This window comes from Bombus affinis, chromosome 9, assembly GCF_024516045.1.
Source record: "Bombus affinis isolate iyBomAffi1 chromosome 9, iyBomAffi1.2, whole genome shotgun sequence".
Classification (NCBI taxonomy): Eukaryota; Metazoa; Arthropoda; class Insecta; order Hymenoptera; family Apidae; genus Bombus; species Bombus affinis.
In genome coordinates, this window is record NC_066352.1 from 7753635 (window position 1) to 7770288 (window position 16654).

At 34.9% G+C, this 16654-nt stretch overlaps 2 long non-coding RNA genes across 2 annotated transcripts; both read left to right on the plus strand.

Moving 5' to 3' along the window:
* The first annotated feature begins 1411 nt into the window (after nt 1–1411).
* Nucleotides 1412–3601, plus strand: LOC126920035 (uncharacterized). The gene is made up of 3 exons (XR_007711871.1): nt 1412–1529; nt 1610–2346; nt 2430–3601. It is a non-coding gene; the product is annotated as an uncharacterized LOC126920035 (long non-coding RNA).
* Nucleotides 3602–3605: 4 nt separating this feature from the next.
* Nucleotides 3606–5311, plus strand: LOC126920034 (uncharacterized). The gene is made up of 2 exons (XR_007711870.1): nt 3606–4492; nt 4610–5311. It is a non-coding gene; the product is annotated as an uncharacterized LOC126920034 (long non-coding RNA).
* The last annotated feature ends 11343 nt before the right edge of the window (nt 5312–16654 follow it).

The following is a 16654-nucleotide window of genomic DNA, read 5'->3' on the forward strand; positions in this document are numbered from 1 at the left end:
AATATTGGAAATAATATGGATTCGACGTTTGATAAATAACGTGTTCCGATGAGATTGATTGAAACGAACGAGCGAACAGCGGGACAAAGTGATTTATTCGAAAGAACGATTCGATGCTCAGATATTGAATGTATGTTTCCGCGGAATGAGATTCGAACGGTCAATGAGCAATTACAAGGGTTTATAAAAATTTCGTTTCTGTTGTAAGTTTTATTGAGACTTTGTGAAAGACATTTTCTTTCTGTACGTTCGCTACAATTTTGTGAATTTGACTAGATAATTGTATCAGGTAAATTGTAAAATGTAGTTTTCTTATTATGGAAGTGATACTTTTTTTTTAAATAAAAACTTGTCCCGAGTTATAGTTGTTTTAGTTGTTATATGTATATATGTTATATATCTCTTGTTATAGTTGTAGAAATTAAGCTGGAATTTGTCGAGCCAGTACGTATTACTATTTCGTACTAAATTGTAATGAATGTTCGTAATTATATTTGTAATGAATGCTGCAAAATTCCGATGACTTAATTGTTACTATTAATTGACAAAAAATAATGAAACATATAAAATAAAATACATTCATGAGAATATAAGTTACAGATTTTTGAGGATATTGACGAGATATTATTTTTTATTTTATTCGCAACATTTTCCTGATATTGTAAATATGCTCATTAAATTATATATCTTTCTCAGAATTTATTAAACAATGTTACTCTTTCATAACAAGTAGATAATATTAAAACGTATTTAATAATTGTACCTGAAACATCGTTGTACTAACAGTACGATGATAATAGAAAATTGTAAGATTAAAAAGAAATGTAAGAATTCAATTTAACTTGGAAATTGCAACTGTATGCTCAATGCAAATTTCATTTCAACATTGCGATTTTATTAACATTTTTCTGCTTTTATTAAAATTCCATAGTTGTTCTACCGTAATATACTCATCCATGCCATACTGAATTCCTGTTAATAAAAGAGCTTCGAGACACTCACAATTTTTCTGTGGTTATAATGACCTATGATAATTCACATTTTTGTTCATTGACTTTATCTCAATTTATAGAATATAATTCAAATGAAATTATGGAACTATCAATCCATTGGGGACAAAGCAAATTTATTGAAGAGCGAAAATAAAGTAACATACACATAATTTTCACATTTTTTATAAAAATTCATTACAGGAATCATACAAAAAAAAATGTTTCATTATTTTAAAAAACGGCAATCTGGTATCGTGATTTCTCATCGTTCTGAATTACTATACGAAAGACCATTACAAAGATTAGATATAAGAAGATGTTATCATAGCGTTATACATCAACTTCTTCAAACTATATAAACTAGATGAAAAAGATAATAATGAGAAAGATTATTAAGTAAATCCTTGGAACCCCCTTTCCATAACCACAGATAAAAGATAAAATTTAATAACGTAAACTAACTAAAAAAATTGTTGATGAAATATTGCAACGTTGGTCCTTAATCTGTTAATCTTACAAGATCAGCTTATATTTGTTGTAAATATAATTGCAAACGATATTAGTACGAATTTTGGTATCAATTATTACAATTTATATTCCACACGTAAAATGTTAAGGATGTTGGAAAGAACAGAGATCTTCTGGAAGTCAGCGGTATTCAGAACGACGATCGTCGCGACGCGCACGTGACGTCATTCACCCTCTCCTTGACCAACCACTACGAACGACGAAATCCCCAACTGCGTCTCCACAAAGAGTGACGTCACGTCTACAGGCTTTTCTCGTTCTCTACGAGACTACGAGAGCTCTTTCAAGAAGCCGCGCGCGTCGCTTCTGCCTTCCTCCTTTTGCTTGGTCGGCGAATCTATGCCACTTGAAGCTGTTAACCAAAAAGCACAAAGTCATGCTACATGGAAAGGTCTGCACTCTTAACGCTGTTATTCCATCCTGCGTTTTTACCAGGGGTTTATATCAGCTTGGAAATCTGTTTCTCGTCGGCCAAGAACAATAATATCATTCACAATGGCCGATTTACCTAGGTCCTCTGCCAACAGACACGTCCGTCTGATACGTACAACGAGAAACCATGAATTATCGGGCAAAGAACATCGAGACGATTAACCACACGTAGTTCGTGGATGTACGGTTAAATACCCTTACTGATTGCCATTAATTAATTCCGGCTCTACAGCCTCCGACCTTCTTCCGTCTTAGCACGCCCTTAATACGTGCACTCATAGTCGTGACTTCCGTCATTAATAATCTGGCGAACAAGCGGAACCGTAGCAGTCTCGAAAATTGCTCTTTAATATAAAATGCTTGCGGAAAGTCAGCCAAAGAGTAACCCAAGGGAGTAAGTAATTTCCTAGTCAAATTTAAAACATTGCCGTGCGTGGGTCATGCGAGTGGCAAAATTCTCGTTATCGGTTGTATCAGGTTTGGAGGATAGGGCTCGAAGCTGGTATAATTGTAAATTCGATGGCAAGTTCACCGACCATTTCCTAGCAGCCTTGGTGGACTTAGGACGATTCTCGAAACCTCCCAGGGCAATGAGGATTAAGGAAAGATCCCGATCGCGAATATAAACGCAATGGGCTTGTGGAACTTCCCTATCGTTCGCCTGTTCCACCGAGAGTCCTGCTAAGTTTGTCCCAATCCCTTAGGTAATTAGTAGTCTAGATACGCCTGTTTGACCTCACCGACGAACCAATTTCGGCTTACTTAAGCAAGTACTCTCACGAGCTTTCATAGCGATCTACCATGGTACGAAAATCTCGGCCCTTCATATACCTATTCGACGATAACAGATTCAAAAATTCTATTAACCAGATATATATCGAACGAGAGAAGATCATAAATCGCTAGAATAATGCTTAGTGTGCCCCATCTACGGGACAACAATCTTGATGTTTCGTATATTAGACGATAACAGATTAGAAAATTCTATTAAATGTGTATCGAAGCATCATAATCTCCTAGACTAATGTTTGGCATTCTATGAATTTGATGTTCCGTACCAACGATTTCTATGAGCCAGTTTGATATCTCACCACAGACATTCTAAAACAAAAATAGATAATCCGCGGACGTGATCGAACGGGAACCATCGATCATGCGATATTCCACACTCGATTGAACAGCGTAGCAACACTATGTAGCCTTCCTCGAACACGATAGTCTATATTGGCCATAAAGCATTCGCGTGTGACGTTAATTTAAGTTAATACTTTGAATTCCGTTGGGATTTTTGGACGGAGCCGCGGATTCAACGGATGCAAAAATGATCGACACGTTTTATCCCAATGAATCTCCTGATGTGACACATTAAAATGTTGTAAAAACGGAAAAAGGCACGCCGTGTGGCGTCGCGTTGAAATTATCGAACGATTTCGCGAGAATTACGGTAGAAACTTTATATCGCGTGAGAATAATCGGACCACGTGGACGGTTTAATGAAACGTTCTATCGAGCCCTGTAACTTTAACTTGCTCTTAACTCGCCAGTTGGAGATTAGTCTTTTCGTCGCCTTGTGAAATCTAATTTTTTTTTTTATAGAACTTTCATTTTAACGTGCATTCAGCGTTATCTCCGAGTGGCAAAGGGTAATCTGTACAGCTAAACATGATTTTATCGTCTTTGGCATAAATTAAATTTTTCATTCGTTTTCTCTTTTTTTTACAAGCTGAATATAGTATGTATATTCATCTTTAAATATATATTAAAAATTCATTGTCTACACGTCAATATGATTTATCCTATTATATTTTTTCAGATAGATAAAAAATAACGAATTAAATATTCTTGGAAATGGATAGATAATTCATGGACTATTTATCTGTTTTCTTTAAAAGCTTTATTCAAATATCGTTCGGAATAATTTTTAAATGTACATATGTAGATAATTTAATATTTATAAGCCAATACAAGCTATTAATATTAATCTTCTTTCAGGACTTCCCTTTTTAAAAATTCTGTTTTAAAAGGATCAATATTTCGTAATAAGTTTAATGTAATCAAGTTACCTTCTACGTGGAATCATACAGAACTTTGAAAATGCGAATGCGTAAAGCCATTAAAAAGAGGATTGAAACTTGTTTAAAATGAAAGGCGCAGATACCATATTTCCAGCAAATTAAATCACAGGCAACTTTCAATACGAGATATGAACAAAGGATATCGTTTTATAGATAACGATTCTTATATCTCTATCATAACAATATTGAAACCTCTGAATTTCCCACGAGAAGAATTTATTCATTTTTTTCTTTTTTTTTTTTCACATAGGAAATCAGAAATTTCCAACTCGCAGTTTAACTGAACCTTATGCAGTAATTTCTGTGAGAAGAAATCTACCAAAAACGTTCATAAGGAATTGAAACATCCCGGGGCACATTATTTGAGGAAGCTGTCGCCATTGTAGCTAAAGTAGAAGGAGAGACGAGAAACAGTTCACCAGTTTCGTATGTGACAAGGAATCTAGGGAATGCAAGGACATGCTGGTACGTTTCTCAACGGGAACAGTATTCCCTCGATTTTCAGACTGAACGTACTTTGAGAAGAAAAGGTAAGATATGCCTTGACACACTTTAACGTAACCATTTCTGTGGCGAGAACAGACCGTACCGGAAGCCCCCTTAGGGAACTCCCTTGCAAGATGCAGGGAGTCCAAGTTTGCCAACGTTACTTGCTACTTCCGGTAAGGAAGAACGCGCCTGGACTATGGAACTGCGAGCTTGAAGGCAAACCGTCGGGCGGGGCTACATTGAGAAACGTATTTGTAAACATACATCCTACCCATGAGGCTCGAGCAGCCCGTGTCGCAGTAAATCCCGGTACATTAATATTAATGCGTCTTCGGCATGTACAACACACTCGTGCCTTCTACTCAGCTGGTTCTCCACATCGCAGAAAGCATGAGAGTTCAACAGAGTTTACAGCACCAACCGTGTACGGAACCTGAACCTCTTCACAATATCTGCGTTCCGTCTGTCTCGCTTTCATCTCGCAGTCTCGGGTGTTCCTTACGCTTCTCACTCCGAGAAAATCAGCTTAGTTTTTTACTCATGTTTGTCACGCAGGTTCTTCGCGGTTTCATTCAGAAGTGTTTTGGAATTTTTGTGTCTTTGAAGCGAGTAATAGAAGAAAGGGGGAAATGATATGCACGTGTAATTAATTCTTTAGATTCGTGGTAGTTTTGAAGTCTTTGATGAATCTTTTAGTCCCTTTTGTTTGTAACATAGATGAAACGTGCTCTATTTCGCTATATTTTATTTCTGTACTTTGGATTAGGATCCATTTCAACCTGTTGAAATTACACACTTGAAAAAAATTTCAAAAGAATATTTGCAGCATTCATGTTTTATGAATATACTTCATCTTTTCAGCAGTTTTAAAGAATATCAAAATCTTGCTTCGGAGAGACAAACTTAGATTTTTAAAAATTTAACTGGTTAGAAATATGTCTGAAAATATACGATCAACGCAGAAATGTGTAATATAAATATATACGAAAAGGAACGATCAACATTGGTCATTAATGACAAATGTTCCCTTTCTGCCATTATGTTGGCACATTACAAGAGAGTTTGATGAAAAGACCGGGGCCATTGTTGAATCAAGGAAGAGTGAAAGGTGACGTGCGATAATAGAATCCTGTGGAATAGTAAAAATACCGCATTTGCGTCAGTTAGGAAAGTAGAACAATTATACAGGTTGGATGACCGAGTGAAAAAAAATTGTAGTAGCAGAATTATTGGAAATAAAAGAATCTTTATTTGAATTTATCAACATTTCTTATAAAATTCCCAATTTTCAATACTCAAATATTTCATCTCAATCTTCCTGGAAATAAATTTAAATGCTTTGTACAAATGTGATATTTCATTAAATTACTTCTTTCTATTTCCCAATATTTTCCGAGCATTAAGAAACATTTTCATGCGCGAACATTCATTTATCCCTTTTTATCAACAACAAGCAATTTTCCAACATAAGATGCTCACATTTTTCGACACATAAAATTCCAATATTTCTCAATGTTTCTTCGTACGTTTCTCGATGGAACATGGACCATCGTGATGCCATTCCACGACACGTTTCCCCTTGACTCGGGAAAATAATGATCACGCCCAATGGCGTGTGAACCAGCACCACATCTCAACATCTTACGTCTAGTATTCCTGTCTTGGAAACTCCATTTTGGAACAATCCTTTCAGTATACATCGTCACGATAATCTCGTTTTATCAAGTCAAATATTATTCCAAATTTATATAGACATAAGTTTACCAATACTTGTACCAATGTGTACTTTCCTCTAAGGTCTTGAGCTGTTAGCCTTCTTTTATACTGAGATACACCTATAAGATACGAGTCCACAGATCTTTTACAAAATCATATTAGTGAATATATAATTTTACAAATTATAAGATATGAATTTCTTTTCTGTAATTTTACAATCTTATTCCAAATAGGGAAATTAGCTGATTTATAATTTGTCAAATTTATTATAGGTTGCTTGAAAAAAAAAAAAAAATAGAAAGAAAATTAATCGAACAGAATGTTATATTCGTGTAAGACCGCGATCCGATTCCAAATTGACGCGACTATTATTGTAATATTGACACTAGTTTACGATTTCAAATGGAATAATTCCTAAAACGTTTCGATAATTTCCCAATGGTTTTTCCAAATCTAGCTCATCTTTCCATAAGTATCCTAATACCTATCTCTCGCGTGAATGAAAAAATTTGATTACTACATTACGTTTATGGCCTGCATCCGACAAAAATCTTCATACAAATCCATCGCGTTACTGTATCTCTTAAAAATCACAATATGTACATTCCTGTAGATAATACATATATCATCGATATCAAATTGTCTATCATACGCATAGATAGCTACACGTCCACATATGTTCATCTATGAACGTGCTCTTACATTCAACTAATCCATCTTCGGAGACATTAAAACAGATAAATCAACAGCGTAGAGTGCCTATCATATAGGTGCTGGAACACTCAATGTAGCGCAATAATCGACCATGTTAAAAGTCCAGCGCGTTGCTAGGTGTCGTGAAGAGATTCCCATGATACACACAACCGATCAATATCGTATCAAGATCCAGCATTCACCGTGTTGTACCGTGTACCAGTGCGAAAGAGGTAGATACATCGTTCTAACACGTACGCTTCTACGTAGGTAGCACGTTATTAAGAGGTCTAACCATATCCAGTTCACAGAGCGTGATTACATGTGCGAGCCACATTCGCTGGTAGGTGTATGTATGGGCATATGTGGGTAACGACACGATGTTCGACGTTAGGACTGAGGTTCCTTCAGGATGGCTCGTTATGCCAGGCAAACTGCCACGTAGAAACAGAATTTCAGTATCAGGGAGGGACGGCGAGACTGTAGCAACAAGATGTTATCACAATTATTGCTAGCAGAACTACCATCCGCAGGCCGAATGCCGTAAGCCACGTAAGGAATGTTTGGATTAGTTTAGACTCTCTGGTTAAGCCTCCCGTTTTCTGAACTGCCACTCCGTTCCTTGTCCTGGTGTTAAGAACGTCTCGACATCCTGGTACACGATATATTGCCATGTCGAGAATTAATATATTGGACGTAACGTCTCATCAAATTAACGTTTGGTGGGTTCTACGATGGCTCGAGACCGCGTTTAACGCGCATTCATCGTGCACGTAAAGATTGCCTGTCGTAAAGCGCACTTCCAAGCGAATATTCGTGCGCACCGTTGACAGCAAGACGTATCGTATACACGAGGCGTTTCATAAGCCCCTGTGACTATTAGACATTGAGAAATTTCTGAAGGTACAAAGCGAGAGGTATACCCATTACATGCTCATCAAAATGACGTTGTATCAACGATGATGGCGAAATAATGTTTCTTCGACGACGATCGATGCAACGGAAAGTTACCTCGCGCAAGTTTGATACTTGTACTTCTTCATAAAAGGTGAATCGTCTTTGGCATCAGTCTAGAAGTAAATGTAAATTTCAGGGGTAAATAAAATTGAAGCGAATTTAGAGTTAAATTGGAACAATTTTTATTAGTTTGCGCATTCTTTTCATGTGTTATGTAAAAGTGTTATAGTCATAGTTATTAGTATCATAGACGACTTACAATAAGATTAAATCTTACTTTGTACCTTGTATTTTGCATAATAAAGATCATTAATGGTATTTGTTGGATTTATTATATAATAGAATAAAAATTATAATTGAATTTTTTAATATAGTTAAGTAAGCTAAAAGTCAAATCTATTTCGAATCGTTATAGTCTTACGGTACCAGTTAAATTTGTACCAGCGATATTGAATCTCCTGAAAAACTTTGTATTTCCTTATGCGATTGTGAAATTACTTGACATTAAGTTAATTTGAAAATAACATTCTAATTTTCTTCATCAGTACAAGAATGTGTATAACAATGATGAATTTTATAATGAACAATTTAAAATGTCTCCTTCACTTCTAAGAAATTTTAATTTCAAGAGTAACTTATTATGACTTGTTATGATAAGAGAGAACTCGAAATATTATCGCAATAATTGTACGCAAGTAAATTTAAAGCTGTTGAGCATGCTATTGCTTCACATTAAATAACCGCGATTATAATGTCATTTATAACTAGGACATCCAAGCGAGATTCTGTCAGGAAATACAATCTTCGATTGTTAAACGCGCTGAAATGTATAATCAGTTTAAAAAAACTTGTTATCTCGTGAGATTAATTAATTTTATGCAATATATTATAATTAAATACTAATAACGTGAAAAAGTTCCATTAAGTTAATATACATTACTGTTATCGCAAGAGAATCTTTTATTTAATTATTTCTTATTAGAGCTCAGAAATTTTTTGTCATTATATTAAATATTCACTTTTAATATTTGAAATGATTTATTAAGCACACATTATATCTTGCAAATGTAGAATAATTGAGAGTTAAAGCAATATTTTGATATTTACTTTAGTATAAATTTTTAACCAGGATAATAAAGATATATGCTGGAGTATAAAATAGATATGGATGTAACGAACATGCTTTGATAGTAATTCAATTAATATAATATAAAATCAACGTAGGATACTTTGGAAAACGGGAACAAACCATGAAATACGAAAAGATAGTGGAAGAGGATATTCAATAGCTCGTCGAGGATTATCTAACTGAAATATAAATCTCCTCTGGAGCAACAAAATAGCTCCTTTTTAAATAGAATGAAATATTTTATTGGATAAATCGATCCTCGTTATTATTCTCTGCGCGAAGATATGAAATAAAGTTATCGAAAGGCCGATAACGAGAATCATTTGTGGACAATTTTTCAATTATTTTTAATAATTCGCCTATCTTTTTTTACGTAATATCTCACATAAAAGAATGTATACATACGAAATACAACTTTAACGTTTTCAATACTTCTTTCAGACAATTTATTGAATTCTGCTTATCAAGTATAAAGTTATTCATTAAAAATATTTGTATTATTATCTATTATAGTAGTATAGATTCTATACATAATTTTATGATGTTTGAAAGAATTGAAGTACTTACAGCATTAAAGAGAAAAGATTAAGAGAAGATTAAGCATTAAGAGAAAAACTGAAGAGAATCTTTTGAATCGTGGACATTTTTTCGTTATCTCTGATTTCTACAGTGAGTTCGTATAAATTATCTATTACTATAATAAATATTTTATACCGGGCATTTCTTGCCTTATATTTATTATTATTTACATTTAAATAACTTGTATATATAATTTTACTGCTTGGTTGTTAATGTAATTAAGGTACTCTTACAGATTAACAGGCGTTGTTAGAACACGGAAGGATAAAAAACTCTTTTCACGACAAACATTCGGACACCTCCGACAATAAAATAAATCGAACGAATAAAATCACGTATTCTCGAACGATTCCTCAAGTTCAAATAATTTCAATTTACTCCAATTTTGAAACGCGATGTAATGTAACAAAGATGCTTATAGGCCATCTCATCCTACACTATAATCTTTTTTCTTCGCTTAGATTATATTGGCGCGATTGTTATATTGTTGCGATGAATTAAAGAAACTCGATCATAGAATAAAGAAAATAATGAAAGTTCAATATTATTTGTCCCATAACCAATCATTTACGCGTGTTTTCATCCGAACAGTCTCGAGCAAGGTAATCGTATTAGGAATCTTGGCGCAGAGTGATGCTGCAACCGCGTAATACTGCAAGCTAATTTTCCGCTTGTAAAATAACGGACGCCAGTATCGTAATTAATAACCCGTAAGATGATTTACGGACTTTGCGTCTAATAAACCGCGCGTTACATCGCGCCGAGCGCACGCTTGTTTTATCGAGGTAGCTTGAAACTTTTTCGCGAAATGCGAAAGTCATATATCATCGAGCGTATGCGTTCTCGAGAAGTCGGTACACTAAAAGTAGTTTCCCAAATCACCTCATAGTTTTGAATCGTTGCTTCGAATCGGTTGCCATTTAATGTGCTTCAACATTGAATTGATAATCGAATAACGATAAAATCGTTTGTGCATTTGAAATGGTCCATATTTGCTTATGAAACTTTTATCGGCGTTAGAACTGTTGATGTGTAAAAGCTTTATCAAGAAAGTTAAAATGAAATGATTTTCAAATTTTGCTTAAATAATATTATATCACAAATCATTATCAATAGAATGTCGAAACCATTACCTATTGAAAGTTATTTATCTATATTCGTTACAATTCAAACACACAGACTATGAACTTAAATATAACATTTATTAGAATGGATACATTGTAAAGTATAAAACACATTAAAATTTCAGTATGATTACATACTTAACTTACTATCAGAACTATGAGCAACTAAAATATCATACTACTATACCAAAGGAATCAAAGTGAAGGATATGTAAAAAGGTATGCAACATATTTACAATATTTCAACAACAACAACTACAACAATTTAAAATACGCTATCGTAGAGTTTTTATAAAAATTAAGATCTGATCATTTTGACTACTATAGTGATTTTAGTGCTAATTCTAAATTGCCAAATTATAAGAGAAACAGAGAAAGGAAAAGCGTAAAACTATGAAATTTTCATATGAGTTTTTCTACTATTATCGATCGGTTATAACAGGCTGTACGAACAATGAAATGAATTGGTTTTCAGTCGGTTATTAATTAGCCGATCGCTGTGATAGCCAATTGTACTCGATGTGTCATAACCCAGAAAGGGAGCGGTGCAAACCGCGAGCAAACTTTCACAAGCAGCAGATCGATATTTTGACGTGGCAGCCTGCGAATTATAGTCCCGTCGTAAATCAATATCCGTCGCAGAAACTTGGTGTTTCGTTAAAGAACACAAGCTAATACTGTACTCCGATCATATTGTTAATAATTTAACGATAACTTAGACAACGAGGATAATTCAATAAACTCTGTCGTATAAAGTATGAATTTCTCGAGTTTATCCAGCTGTTGGTTCATCTAATCTTCAAAAGTTGAATGAAATTGGAGTTGGAGATGAAACTAAATTTACAAATTTAAAAGATCCTTTGAAGTTATAATATTCCACTAAATGACTTCCTTGCTAATCTTTAAAAGTTGAGACATAATCTTTTAAAGTGGAATTAAATTTACAGATTTGAAGGAGATATGACGTTATGATACTTAAATGAATAATTTCATTAAATTTTTGTTAGTACACATCTGTACAATATAATATATGGGCAAGTTAATGAATGTATAATAAATTATTTATTAGAGTGCAATAATTTATTTAAACGAATATTCAGAATACCTCGTTCCACTCTACGTATCGTTTCATATATCTTTAAATTTGTTTTTTGATATGCAGCAACATTTTACTTAACCATAATATCGTTGAATTTTACTATACGCAAAGTTAGAAGAATATTCTTTTACAATTGCACTTAAAAATTTCAAGTACATGCTCGCCTCTGAAATTCATAGTTTCTAGTATATTCACCTTTGATGAAGCCTTATCCCCCAAACATTGTATCCATAAAAAAGAACCAAGCTAAAGTACAATTTTTTTGTACCGCAAGTAGGCCGTAAAATAAGATGAATTCCGTGACCCGTTGACAATGAGTTGAAAAAGCTAAAGTGACCTCGATGCTTCTTTCTCTTCCACGACCGTCAGAGTAGAGCAACCCTTTAACACGGCAAAACTATGCAAAACACTTTCCAATCCACTGATACGAACATTTTTTTATACAAACAATCGGGATAAGGGAAATTAATATGTTTGTTAAGGAACGAGTCCCCCTTTGAAAGCATATACGTGTCCCTTTCTTGACTCAATTATCTGAAAAAGTAAGGGCAAGAACCGCGTCTCCTTTCGCCGACCCTTCGTCTACACGGATATATTGTTTCTCTTATTAAGATGACACGGGGATTGGAAACAGGGTTAGTCGTCAGAAATGGGGGTTAGCATTTGACAAATGTGGAAATCGCGTGCGGCGCCCGCGTAAATCGAAGTCTTGGTGCAAGAAAGGCACAAGTGGCGCGGAAATCGCGTATCACGGGCAAACGCTCTTCTGGTTTACCCGACAACCTCGATCCGTGGCCGCTCCATTCTCATTTTCCCCCCGATTCTTACCATGCGATTAAGTCGTCCGCTTCTTTTTGTCGACCAGTTCCCTACCTACCCCGCGACATCACGGAATTTTTCTTTTGTACGCTCCGGCGTAATGTATCTGGCTGTTAAGCGGACAAAAAGCAAACGAGATCCTTCAACCTATCTAAATCGCAAGGAAAGTATTTTCACGGATATCGCGATGAAACTGCAGCAAATTTTGCTTCATCTTTATTACACGCCTGGCTTTAGTTTTAGAATATCGTCGTTTAAGTTATTTGCGATTTTGAATTTTATAGCGGTGTTCGTATCACGATTATTAGCGATTATATCGTACTTTAATACTGAAAGCGGTACTTACGTTCTACGATAATATAGAGTTGTAGGAAGTTAAAATTATATTAATAACGAATATATAAATAGCTTGAAACGAACAAGCTCGAGGCTTACAGAAACATCAATAGAAAACTTACGCTTACACTAAACTTACAATGTACACCAAATCGCAATTACTAATTGCATTTCCTTATCCCATTTATAATTAATTAATTGGAAATTCAACAATTTGTTGAGGATTATTTATCGTTATCTATCATTATTTGCATTTAGCTCTAATATGTACAAAATAACAATTTGGAAGCTCTTGAAAAGAATCTATAAAAATCCAATAAATTTCAACGAAGGCGAATGTGCGACGAGAAAAGTTAATCATGATTCGAGCCTTAAACCAGTTTATTGGAAGCTTTTGTCCGCAATTTTATCGTATGCGGCATGTGAAAATTGAACAGATTATCAGATTCGTTGGACATTGGTATTCTTTTTGCATTACGCTGTTCACGCAAGTTCTTTCCGGGGCAATCAGTTCTGGTTGGATATCGATCTTTGAATCGAATGTATGCTTGAAAATGCATAATTGAAAATATGCTGAGACAAAGAAACGTTTTAAGAAAGTGTGTTCCAATATTGAACATTAATCTTATAATAAGTTTCTTAATCGAATATTAATCGTGCACTTATGTAATAAAATTAAGAAAATAATAAAAAATGCGGTTGATCGTCCTGACATTTGAGAAGTTCAATTATTATCTCATTGGTAAAAACTGATTTACAATTGTTAAAGATTACAACGTATATTTTTGAAAGAAATAGAATTATAATGGAATGTGTGAGATTCTATCCCTTTGTCCTTGTTTATTGCACTTATATCTTCCTGGCACGTACAAATATTTGCCATCTCTTCAAACTTTCAGCGACGGTTCAAGCATTTATTGGTTCCTTAGTTGGATTAGGCGCATATTTCAAAGGAGAGAGTTTTGTTGCGGGATGTCTCCTTTTGCCAGCGGCTGAGTTTATGCGCGTAAGAATACGTAAGCGGAAATAGTTATTGTATTCTTGAATGCCGGTCTACGGTTTCAATTTGAAAGTTTTGCTCAGTTTCATAGCAAGAAGACTGAGCGCTTCCCCGTCTAGCGGCGAGGAAACGTAAATAAATGAATTATTCAGAACACTAGGTTTGATTATGGCGGTGTAATTATTGAAACGTGCCATTGTGTCGTATCATACACCTGTTACACGTACTTGTTAGCTGAATTGCCAACTAATCGTATACTTCGCTCTTGTTTGAACCGATATACCTACTTTATCGTCAAGAAATCGCTCCAATTGCATCGACGAAGTTGAAATGTTTCACGAGCATCTCTTGTAGTTGGCTGGGATTAAAAGTCAAATGAAATTTTAAGATGTCTCTAGCACAAACTTCTTGTACAACTAAATTAACATTATTACTAAAACTTTACAAACTGTAAGTTATCCGTAATAAAAGGTTTTGTTGTATATGAATACCGGGTTTGACAACAAAAGTAGTTACAGTTCTGCAAGTGAATTTTACAAATTATAACGCACGCTTCAATTTAAAACATTTTGTATTCCCACGTGTTATGCGTATTCCGTACTTTTGCATTCAAGTGTCTCACAAGTGATATATCAAATATCTACAAATATCTACTCATAAAATTCAGTGAAAGCATTGTCGTAACAAGAATACAACGATACCGTATATTGTACTAATACGAAGAATGTCAATGGTCCCTTAGTACGGTAAGGGTTAGATTCTTTCACGCTATCCTATTAACTTGATTGCAGAGGAAAACGTGTAACCAGCAATCGAATAAATGACTAAAATCAATGACAATCTCCAGGACTGGTAAAACGCGAAAGAAATTGCTTGCAATCATATCTAAAATCGGCTATTTGTACGAACAAGTGCTTTGTAAGAACAACAGAAGTATTTCTATCATCGACATCGTCGGAAGGATTTCAATCAAATCCTCTGGAGAATTCGTTAGTTACTTTGCCCGTTGGAAGTTCAATATTTTACCGATAGGGATAGCCAGATCCCGATTCGCAAGGACTTTATTGTATCAAGAACAATGGATCTTCGTCGATCATTGTAAGGTGTAGATCGTTGACTTTTCTGCGGCACCGCGGTTTCGCATAACGATCGCTCGTTAGCCAGGCTAATTACTCTGCTAGTGGGCGTTGGACCGTGAAAGTTCGTTAGTTAGTACTACAGGTTAGTACTCAAAGAGGTGGCATTCATTCCAGCTTCCTCCTCTCTGGCTTTCACGTCCGGTCGGTTTCTCTTTCGCAGTTGCTCCCTCGGTTCTTCCTTCTGTCCTGATTGCTGACTTACGAGAACCGCAGGTGTCGCATTTTACTCTTGCAGTTCAAATACCAACCGTAAGTTCGGTTTAAATTCGTTCAGACCCGGCGGGCATTGTAAGAAATGCTTCGGTAGATCTCGAAATTTTCTCCTTCAGCTATCCTTTTTACTTCTTAAAATTTTTGTCTGTTCGTGAGAGAATGTTCACGCAAAGCTTATTCGCTACATGTATCAAGCAAACACACAAATAATTGTTAATATACATGCTACAAAGAGTATTTATTGGAGAGCAGTTGTATTTATCATAAAATTTATGGACTAATTGTTGAGAATTTTGGATCTTAATAGCCGAAATAATGGTATAGGAACACTAAATTTACTCTTAGAATTTGTATTAAAATAGTTATATATTTATTTGATAAGCGATTTCAAAGATATTCATCGATACACACTCGCACGCGTCTCACTTTCTTCCATACCCGACTGTTAACCGACTGAACAGTTTACATTCCTTTGTTTTCGAGATGCTGCGCACACACATACTTCCACACACTGATATTCACATACAAGTATCACTACTACGCAGCTAACCTAGTCTAGCACATAAAATTATACATATCTCAATACTAATTAAGTCCAAGTAAATTAAGTTTCAGGTCATTTGGTAATACTGTGAAGTACTTTGCTAGTAAAATGAGATATTGAAGTATGAGCAAATATATGTACATTTGTTTATTTTACTTTCTCAAACTTCTCTCCATCTCCCGTTATACTCTACGGAACGTATGTTAAAACTAATAAACATTCAAGTAAAGTTCAACTAACAAACATAAATTACATTCTGCGATAGTTATCGCTTCATGGTGACAACAAGGATGTGAAGTGAACAAGACGCATAGGAGGTCACAAAGAGACACTTCCACGAGGGCAGGGTATATATGCCAGGTGTATCATCTTCAAGTTTCCACTCGTCGTTTGATGCTATTGTTCGAAAGCAACAACGTAATATGCGTAAATATGAATGCATAAAGGGAAAGATAGAGTGCACGGACAAGTGGATTACCGTATTTCACGTAGTTCATCTTCGTTTCGGGTATCGTGACGCGCGCGTTGGAGAATATCGTAGCATTCCAGAAGTTGCCGTCGTTACATCCAACGATTCCAAACGAGATGAAACTTGTCACAAGCTTCTGAATTTAATATTACTGAAAGTAACAATGGTAAATCTTCTTTATTAGATCGCTGTGCAGGATTTTTCACAGTCTACAGTTTATGGAGTCTATTACTAATCATGTCACGCTTATTGTTATATTAATTACACCGAGTAGATATATATTTCTTGAATGTTTCACTCTATTTTTAATGCTAAAGAGAT